This window comes from Triticum urartu, unplaced genomic scaffold (assembly GCF_056163025.1).
Source record: "Triticum urartu cultivar PI428250 unplaced genomic scaffold, HENAU_Tu73 scaffold2, whole genome shotgun sequence".
NCBI lineage: Eukaryota > Viridiplantae > Streptophyta > Magnoliopsida > Poales > Poaceae > Triticum > Triticum urartu.
In genome coordinates this window covers 5,714,139-5,724,457 of record NW_028260368.1, presented here as the reverse complement: position 1 = coordinate 5,724,457, position 10,319 = coordinate 5,714,139, and the positions used below count along the sequence as shown (strand labels likewise).

General features: G+C 34.2%; 2 non-coding genes across 2 annotated transcripts; both read right to left on the bottom strand.

The window, feature by feature from the left end:
* Positions 1-8,029: 8,029 nt before the first annotated feature.
* Positions 8,030-8,103, bottom strand: TRNAW-CCA (transfer RNA tryptophan (anticodon CCA)). The gene has a single exon. It is a non-coding gene; the product is annotated as a tRNA-Trp (tRNA).
* A 139-nt stretch (positions 8,104-8,242) lies between these two features.
* On the bottom strand, positions 8,243-8,316 carry TRNAP-UGG (transfer RNA proline (anticodon UGG)). The gene has a single exon. It is a non-coding gene; the product is annotated as a tRNA-Pro (tRNA).
* Positions 8,317-10,319: the final 2,003 nt, after the last annotated feature.

Below are 10,319 nucleotides of genomic sequence, written 5' to 3'. Positions count from 1 at the left end.
AATAAAATATAGTATTATCATATGATAATGATAATGGAATCAAATACGCAGTATTTACAGAAAAAAGTCTTCGTTTATTGGGAAAGAATCAATATACTTTTAATGTCGAATCGGGATTCACTAAGACAGAAATAAAGCATTGGGTCGAACTCTTCTTTGGTGTTAAGGTGGTAGCTGTGAATAGCCATCGACTACCTGGAAAAGGTAGAAGAATAGGACCTATTCTGGGCCATACAATGCATTACAGACGTATGATCATTACCCTTCAACCGGGTTATTCTATTCCACTTCTAGATAGAGAAAAAAACTAAAGGAGAATGAATGAAAAAAGACATAGTTTGGAAGTTAGACCTTTTTATAGGACTCTCTTTCAATTTCAAAAAAGAGGACGTTTGAAACTTTTAACAGGCGTAATCGTGAGTCAACAAGTGACTCGAACTGTGTGTAAAAAAAGAAGCATTTTTTTTTTTTCAAAATGCTAGAACTAGATAAGGAAGTTTTCTATAACCTTGAGAAAAAGGATAAAAAGGTAGTTTTTTTTTAGTTTATGACTCCGATCAAGAGCGAGAAATCCTTGATTTGGGATTGGACATAGAACCTGGACCCATCGTAGAGACGTTTAGTTCAAAAGAAAGGATCGTATCCTGATGGTAAGAATTATACTTTCGTGGAAATACAGCGCTATAGACTTCAATGCGGTAGAGTAGACGTTTTGTTTCTAATTTTTCTGGACCAAACCTCCGCTCCGACCCAACGATACAATGAATTTTTTCTGTTCATATTCATAAATAAAAAAGATTCGGAATCGCAATGCTACTATATGCGTCCAGAGGAGTATTTGGAATAATATTCTTCTATAATCCATTATTGCGGGGGGTCTTACTAACAGGGCTTCGCTGCACGGGACAGGTCTTCGTCGAAAAGCTAACTCCACCCGGCATTTTCATACCCTTTCTTTGGGTGGTATATCGCCTTTTAAAGTCTAAGAGGGTAGTAGGGGATCTATAGTAGGTAAGATAATTTGCCCTTTGATTTTGATTGAATATACTATTTTTCCGCCTTTACCACGCATTATTGTATGCGCTTCTAGAGAAGTATGTATGCAGGAAGTAAATTCTAACCGCTTTCTTTTGAATCCAATTTCAAATTAGATTAGAAAGATAGAAAGGCCATGAGGATGGGAAAATCAAAATAAAATCTTTTTAATTAGTTCTCCTTTTTTGGAATTTTCTTATTATCCTTTCATTTTTTTTACAGAATATTTTTCAAACTAAAAATAAAAAATACAATACAATAGTCAATATTCCTTATAATAGATATACTTAATTATATCATAAGAATCTTAAGATATTTTTCGACTAGATAGAAATAGTAAATTTGAATTGAGACACCTATTCCATGACGGATTTAAACTTACCTTCTATTTTCGTGCCTTTAGTAGGCTTAGTATTTCCGGCAATTGCAATGACTTCTTTATTTCTTTATGTGCAAAAAAATAAGATTGTCTAGTATTTTTTAGTGTAAGTAATATAATATGGTAGGGTATGTGGCTTTTTCTACACACACTTTCTACACACAAATGAAAAACGGTTATGGATGCGGATATAGGCTACGAGCATAAATGCATGAATATGCAGAGCCAGGTATAGCGAGTTTTATTTTATTTATTTTAATTGAATCAACGAATATTTTTTGAATAGAAAGTCAATGTATCTAACCTATTATTTCACAGGAGTACTAGTTGCTGAAGGCGATTTCAGAATCAAAAAAAGTAAAGTCAAAATTATTTAGCTTATTCTCTCAATTTCAATCGACCGCTGCTGGATTTAGTATATCTAATATGAATTGGCGATCAGAACACATATGGGTAGAACTTCTAAAAGGTTCTCGAAAAAGGGGTAATTTTTTCTGGGCCTGTATTCTTTTTCTAGGTTCACTAGGATTCTTATCGGTTGGGATTTCCAGTTATCTTGGTAAGAATATTATATCTATACTTCCATCTCAAGAAATTCTTTTTTTTCCGCAGGGGGTCGTGATGTCTTTCTACGGAATCGCAGGCCTATTCATTAGCTCCTACTTGTGGTGTACTATTTTGTGGAATGTAGGTAGTGGTTATGACCGATTCGATAGAAAAGAGGGAATAGTGTGCATTTTTCGTTGGGGATTCCCTGGAATAAAACGTCGCGTCTTCCTTCGATTCCTTATGCGGGATATCCAATCAATTAGAATTCAGGTTAAAGAGGGTCTTTATCCTCGTCGTATTCTTTATATGGAAATCCGGGGCCAGGGGATCATTCCCTTGACTCGTACTGATGATAAATTTTTTACTCCACGAGAAATTGAACAAAAAGCTGCCGAATTGGCCTATTTCTTGCGCGTACCAATTGAAGTATTTTGAGGTATCTTTTTTGAACTGAGTTGAATGAAGAAAAGAAGAATTGGAAGAAGAAAAGTTTTCTCAACACAGGGAGGAAGTCCCTTCTAAATTGGATTTGTTATTGTAAGGGGATTTTTAAGTATTTATCTAAAGGAAGGAACAAACGAGGATAAGAGAAATTTGCTTTTAATTTTTTTTTATCCAAGTTAGATATATCGCATACTATTCTTCCTTTTTCATCCGAAAGGGCTTTTTTTTTATTCTATTTCACTATTTCATTCCATCTAGATCTAAGAAAGAACCCAATGCACTGAAATTCCACTAATAACTAATATACAAAAAAGAAGAATAGATACAGGGTATCAAACCTATAGAGTTTTTGCTTCAAAGAAATAGAAATATCATGAAATAGAAATATCATCATATAGAGTCAGGGAATGGAATAGAGTCAGCGAATGAAGCATATTCATTAACAACTCCATTTACAGATCAAAAATGAAAAAAAAGAAAGCATTGCCTTCTTTACTATATCTTGTATTTATCGTACTTTTGCCTTGGGGGGTCTCTTCCTCATTTAACAAATGTCTGGAACTTTGGATTAAGAATTGGTGGAATACCAGGCAATCCGAAACTCTCTTAACTGATATTCAAGAGAAAAGGATTCTAGAAAGATTCATAGAATTAGAAGAACTTTCTCTCTTGGACGAGATGATAAAAGGGAAACTAAAGACACATGTACAAAAACCTCCTACAGGAATACACAAGGAAATAATACAATGGGTCAAAATAAATAATGAGGATCATCTCCATACCATATTTGCATTTCTCGACAAATATAATCTGTTTGGCTATTCTAAGTGGTTCTTTTTTTCTGGGTAAAGAGGAACTTGTCATTTTGAATTCTTGGGTTCAGGAATTCTTCTATAATTTAAATGACTCAATAAAAGCTTTTTTTATTCTTTTAGTTACTGATTTTTTTGTTGGATTTCACTCCACCCGTGGTTGGGAACTAGTAATTCGTTGGGTCTACAACGATTTTGGATGGGCTCCTAACGAGCTTATTTTCACTATTTTTGTTTGTAGTTTTCCAGTAATTCTAGATACATGTTTGAAATTTTGGGTCTTTTTTTGTTTAAATCGTCTATCTCCTTCGCTTGTAGTCATTTATCATTCAATTAGTGAAGCATAAATTCATTTGATCTCCCGATATTAATATTAATCAAATTAGCAAGCATCTTTTTTTAGAAAGAAAGCCCTTTTCCATTTTAGCAAAATTCTTTCTATTTATACCTACTTTAAGGTATTCATCATTGCAGTACAACTGTTGCAGTAGAATGACAACAGATTCGTGTATAGGGAACTAGATTAGCTTAGCTACCTATCTAATTTATTGTAGAAATTCTGGGATCTGCGATTGGACATGGAAAATAGAAATACTTTTTCTTGGGTAAAGGAACAGATAACTCGATCGATTTCTGTATCGATCATGATATACGTAATAACTCGGACATCTATTTCAAATGCATATCCCATTTTTGCGCAGCAGGGTTATGAAAACCCACGAGAAGCAACTGGACGAATTGTATGTGCCAATTGCCATTTAGCTAGCAAGCCCGTCGATATTGAAGTTCCCCAAGCTGTGCTTCCCGATACTGTATTTGAAGCAGTTCTTCGAATTCCTTATGATATGCAATTGAAACAAGTTCTTGCTAATGGAAAAAAGGGAGGGTTGAATGTAGGTGCTGTTCTTATTTTGCCCGAGGGATTCGAATTAGCGCCGCCCGATCGTATTTCCCCTGAGTTAAAAGAAAAGATAGGAAATCTTGCTTTTCAGAGTTATCGTCCCGATAAAAAAAACATTCTTGTGATAGGCCCTGTTCCCGGTAAGAAATATAGTGAAATTGTCTTTCCCATTCTTTCCCCTGATCCTGCTACGAAGAAAGATGCTCATTTCTTAAAATATCCCATATATGTAGGGGGAAACCGAGGAAGAGGACAGATCTATCCTGATGGTAGCAAGAGTAACAATACAGTCTATAATGCTACGTCAACAGGTATAGTAAGAAAAATACTACGTAAAGAAAAGGGGGGGTATGAAATATCCATAGTTGATGCATCAGATGGACGCCAAGTGATTGATATTATACCTCCCGGACCAGAACTTCTTGTTTCAGAGGGGGAATCCATCAAGCTTGATCAACCATTAACAAGCAATCCTAATGTGGGAGGTTTTGGTCAGGGGGACGCAGAAATCGTGCTTCAGGATCCATTACGTGTCCAAGGCCTTTTGTTCTTCTTCGCATCCGTTATTTTGGCACAAGTTTTTTTGGTTCTCAAAAAGAAACAGTTTGAAAAGGTTCAATTGTACGAAATGAATTTCTAGGTCCCGGGATTTCTTACCATCAAGTTGGTAAAAAGCCTCGATTTATTGGCAATTGCTAGAATTATCTATGATCTATTTTGGAAATCCTTTTTTTGTTTAGACTGCTTTTTGTTTATGAGATGTCTGGAATTCCTTATTTATATCCCATGCAAAAGAAGAGAATCCAAGGCAAAGGCGAGAACAATCAAATTAAAATTTCTTCTTTTTCGGAGGGATTGCAGGTCTTCTTAATCGTCTATTCGGCACAAGAAAAAGCCTTTTTCTTGTGCCGATTCTTCTTGTATCAAAATAAGAATCCTTTTTCTTCCTAATTCGTCAAAGATTACTATTTCTTCTTTATTCGGGTCTGTCTCTTGGACCTCTTTTTCTTTTGCTTAGGTTTAGCCGAGGTAGTGGACAAACAGAGGGGAAGAAAATATGGCGGGGGAAAAATTTCTTGTGATTGTGAGCAAATTGCTTGGCTTGTTTAATTAAGTTCAACTTCAAATTTACAGAAATTTTGCAAAAAAAAAGTAAACTCTTCCATTGAAGGTTTTTTTATTTTTAGGCTAGTTGAATAGTTTTGATTAAGGTTTTATTAGTTTATTACTCGAAACTAAATCAAGGATTTTCAGGATACTTCCTTCGTGGAATAAGATATTGGATCCTCGAGTGATCTCTTTTTCTTGTTGCTTCATAAGAGTGAATCGAATAGATTCAATTCGCGTTATAAGAGTAAAATAAAAATTCCGCGGGTCCTTTCCGCTCTAATCAGATAAAGGGGGGTAAGGACCCGCTAAGCTCCTACTTTTTCATGTTTACAATCTGGTCCCTCCGATTACTATAGAGATGAACCCAATCCAGAATATGAACCATAAAAGAAAACACCTACTAAACCAATCACAGCAATACCAGCTACAGTACCTATCAGCCAAAGAGGAATTCTTCCAGTAGTATCGGCCATTTCCCCTACTTTCCTCCACATTTTATCAATTGGTCATGCTAGAGACAAAAACAGTCATGGGTAGTTATAAGGATGGTATCCTTCCAAATGGGATAAGAGAATTCTTATTAGTCTCTTTCTTTCTCTCAATTGAAGAAGTAATTGGAAAATAAAACAGCAAGTACAAAAATGAGTAATAAACCCCAGTATAGACTGGTACGATTCAATTCAACATTTTGTTCATTCGGGTTTGATTGTGTCATAGTTCTATAGTTGGAATTTGTTTTATCGTTGGATGAACTGCATTGCTGATATTGATCCCAAGAAAAAAACAGTAGGTACAGCTAGTCCGTGAATAGCCAGCCATCGCACTGTAAAAATAGGATAGGTTCGATCTATGGTCATTGAGGGCCTCCTAAAAGGATCTACTAAATTCATCGAGTTGTTCTAAAGAATCAAAACGGTCGGTTATTAACGGAATTCCTTGTCGGCTTTCCGTGAAATACTCGTTTGGCCTAGGACTTCCAAACACGTCATAAGCTAAACCCGTACTGACAAATAACCAACCCGCAATGAATAGGGAAGGTATAGTAATGCTATGAATAACCCAGTATCGAATACTGGTAATAATATCAGCAAAAGAACGTTCTCCCGTGCTTCCAGACATGCTGAACTCCCAAAATTTTTGTACATTCAAAAAAGGAATTGATTCCGTAAAAGATGGGATCGACCAGTAAATAGAAAATTACTGATATTTCATCCTTGTGAGATTGTCAATTTTGTACCAAAGGTGTATTTTGAGTATACCGAATTAGTATAGCTATCCTTCCTATGGCACAGCAATCTGGTTTTGCCTGGTTCCGAAACATAATTACTTTTTTATTTTTTTTTTGTCTATAGGTAAGCTATATGTTATTCAAGGCATCAATAGAAAACCCCATTTTTGTAGGTTCTACTTACTTTTCATTGGCTTCGGAATAATAGAGTAATTCGGAATAGCAGCCAAAATCTTGGGAAAATCTAAGTTAATGATCAATAGGTTTGGATAAATAATTTAGGAAGGATATTCTCATACTGACACAATACAAGGACAAGTATATGTGAAATCTATCCTTTCATAATTCGTAATTCATCCTTGTATTGTTTGTTGGATTAGGTCTAACTTTCTTGACCAAACTGCGAGCGCGGAACTTTACGAGATGAAATAGGGAAAGACAGAAGATAGAATAGAACTTAAAAGGATAATTGAAGTGACTCGTCTTCGAATCTACTTTGGTTGGAGTTCGAAAAAGGAATAAAAATAAAGTAAATTCAAGGAAGAGCTTTCTTTTTTTTTTTTTTTTAACAGCCCCTTGGCAGGTCGTGGAATGCTTTTGTTCTCCTCTTATTCCATATGGAATACAATCAGTTAAAATAAGAAGGAATAGGGGAATATTCGATCGTTCACTCCAAAAAGAGGGTCCTATTGAAAAAGAAATTATCCAAAATAGAAAGAAGTTTTTTTTTTCAAATTCAATTGTTTATTTATCTCTTATTCAAAAATTTCCCTGAAAATTGAATTTCTTTTTTTCATTCAATGGGGTTAGATGATCTAGTTCTTAATATTATTACTTTACTCAATTGACAAATTCCACAACAAATCTCTTGATTCGGAATTAGGGACTCATGTATCATCTGATGAATCCACTTTCTTTTACACTTCTGTATCTTACTCTATCTTGTTTTTTAGTATTATCTAAAATAACTGATGAATTATGAATTTTCCATAACTTAGGTAAATGCTTTACCAACATATGTAGTGTAGTAAAAAAAAATAAATGGAATTTAACTCTTTCATGCTTACTTTAACTAGTTATTTTGGTTTTCTACTGGCTGCTTTAACTATAACCCCAGCTCTATTTATTGGCTTGAACAAGATACGCCTTATTTGAATTGACTGAATAATTATAATTCAGAAAAGAAAAATCTTTCTTTGGGATTCCTGGCATTCTACGACTCTTTTCCAGACTAATTAGGAATTCTTTTCTTGGTCATTGAGATTCGTGGATAATTTAGAGTACTATTTAGGGATAGATCGTACCTCTTTTTTTATCCCCTCGAACAAATCGAAATGATTGAAGTTTTTCTATTTGGAATCGTCTTAGGCCTAATTCCTATTACTTTAGCGGGATTATTCGTGACTGCGTATTTGCAATACAGGCGTGGGGATCAGTTGGATCTTTGATTGAGTCATTTTTTTTTTTTGATTGACCTCCTCCAGACCAGAGAGGAGGTCAAATTGAAATTGGAGTTACAATTCAATTTTGTTAAGTTATTTTACTCTGCTTCGACATAAAATAGATGGAATCACGCTCTGTAGGATTTGAACCTACGACATCGGGTTTTGGAGACCCGCGTTCTACCGAACTGAACTAAGAGCGCTTTCATTCATTCAAAAAGAAAATCTTTTTCTATTCCTAATGTATCTCACGTACGTATAGTCTCCACAAATTCAAGTTATACCCACTTTACTTTAATTGATCTCGTCGCTACTGCCTATAAAGAAGAAAGAAGTAATAGGTAGGGATGACAGGATTTGAACCTGTGACATTTTGTACCCAAAACAAACGCGCTACCAAGCTGCGCTACATCCCTTTTCCAAATTAAATTGTTGTACAATGCCATTGTACACAATTCCTGTCTTCTTTTCCACATCATAATTTTCTTCTTCTTTCTTTCTCTATCTATATATAGAACCCTCGTGTCATTTCTTCTTTTTGGTCTCATATAATTAAGGAATTATATACATATAAAATCCAATATAATTTCGCCTATAAAAGAAGGATTACTTTTCCTTGGTAATATATAGGAAGAAGGGGTCATCTTTTTCTTTTTTAGGGATAGGAAAATTTCGTCGATATGGTTCATTTTATATATAGCATAACAATCTTGGGCAAGAGTTTATGATCATATATGTATTCCAACAAGGAAGGAGGATTTTCAATGCGGGATATAAAAACATATCTCTCTGTAGCACCCGTGCTAAGTACTCTATGGTTTGGTGCTTTAGCAGGTTTATTGATAGAAATTAATCGTTTATTCCCAGATGCTTTGTCATTCCCTTTTTTTTAATTCTAGTTATTGCTATGGGAGGGATAGATTTCTTCGTGATATGACAAAATTTGATCCTTTTCAATCTTTTTTTAGTATCGGAAGGAAAAAGAAAGAAAAGATGGATTGGGTTGAACCTCAGAGTCATTAAAAATTTGGTAAACCCCATTTTTGAAAATAGAAATTCAATTTAAAGGGGTACCCAAGCTAAATAAGGCCTCAGAAATCAGAGCATAGAAAAGGCGGGGCTGGCTAATTAAATGAAAGGATTTCGAACCAAAATCTTTGCTAATTCGACAAGGATTGTATTCTTTAATTATTTCTCTATTTTTTATTACTTAATTAAAGAATAAAAAAAAATTATTCTAATGAATTTTATTCTTCTTCTTCGGATTCAAAATAGAAGAATAAAAGAATAAGTAGAAGAATTAAGTTAAGTCAATCCAAAAAGAAAAGGAGGTTCATGGCCAAGGGAAAAGATGTTAGAATCAGAGTTATTTTGGAATGCATCAGTTGTGTTCGAAAAGGTGCCAATGAGGAATCGACGGGGATTTCTAGATATAGTACTCAAAAGAATCGCCACAATACACCCGGACAATTAGAATTCAAAAAATTTTGTCGTTATTGTCGCAAGCATACGACTCATCACGAAATAAAGAAATAGGAACATCGTGTGTTTGATCTTTCCAAACAACAGAAAGAGTAAGAACTTCATATTTAATATATAAAGAAAACATAGTATAGAATACAAAATACAAATCAACTCATCTGATTTCCGGTAGATATTATTTCATATGTATAGAGGGTATTCATATACTATAATATGAATCAAATAAGATATGGATCAAAGAAAAACTACTTCTTCTGGATCCTAAATTAATAAAATAAAGAAGTGAATTTTCAAATTTTCAAATTTTAAATAAGGAATAAATCATGTATACATCTAAACAACCTTTTCTTAAATCTAAGCAACCCTTTAGTAAATCCAAGCAAACTTTTAATAAATCCAAGCAACCCTTTCGTAAATCCAAGCAAACTTTTCGTAAATTCAAGCAACCTTTTCGTAAATCTAAACAACCTTTTCGTAGGCGTCCCCGGATTGGCCCGGGAGATCGAATTGATTATAGAAACATGAGTTTAATTAATAGATTTATTAGTGAACAAGGAAAAATATTATCGAGACGAATAAATAGATTAACCTTGAAACAACAACGATTAATTACTCTTGCTATAAAACAGGCTCGTATTTTATCTTTCTTACCGTTTCGTAACTATGAGAACGAAAAGCAATTTCAAGCCCAGTCAATTTCAATAATTACAGGTTCTAGACCCAGAAAAAATAGACATATTCCTCAATTAACGCAAAAGTACAATTCCAATCGAAACTTAAGAAACAACAACCAAAATTTAAGAAACAACAACCGGAACTTAAGTTCCGATTGTTGATGTTTTATTCGAATTCGAAAGGGCCAGACCTATATATATTATAAAGAAAGTAATCCAGCTCGTTGATTCCTACCACTTAATCTTAATTTATTGTATCTTCC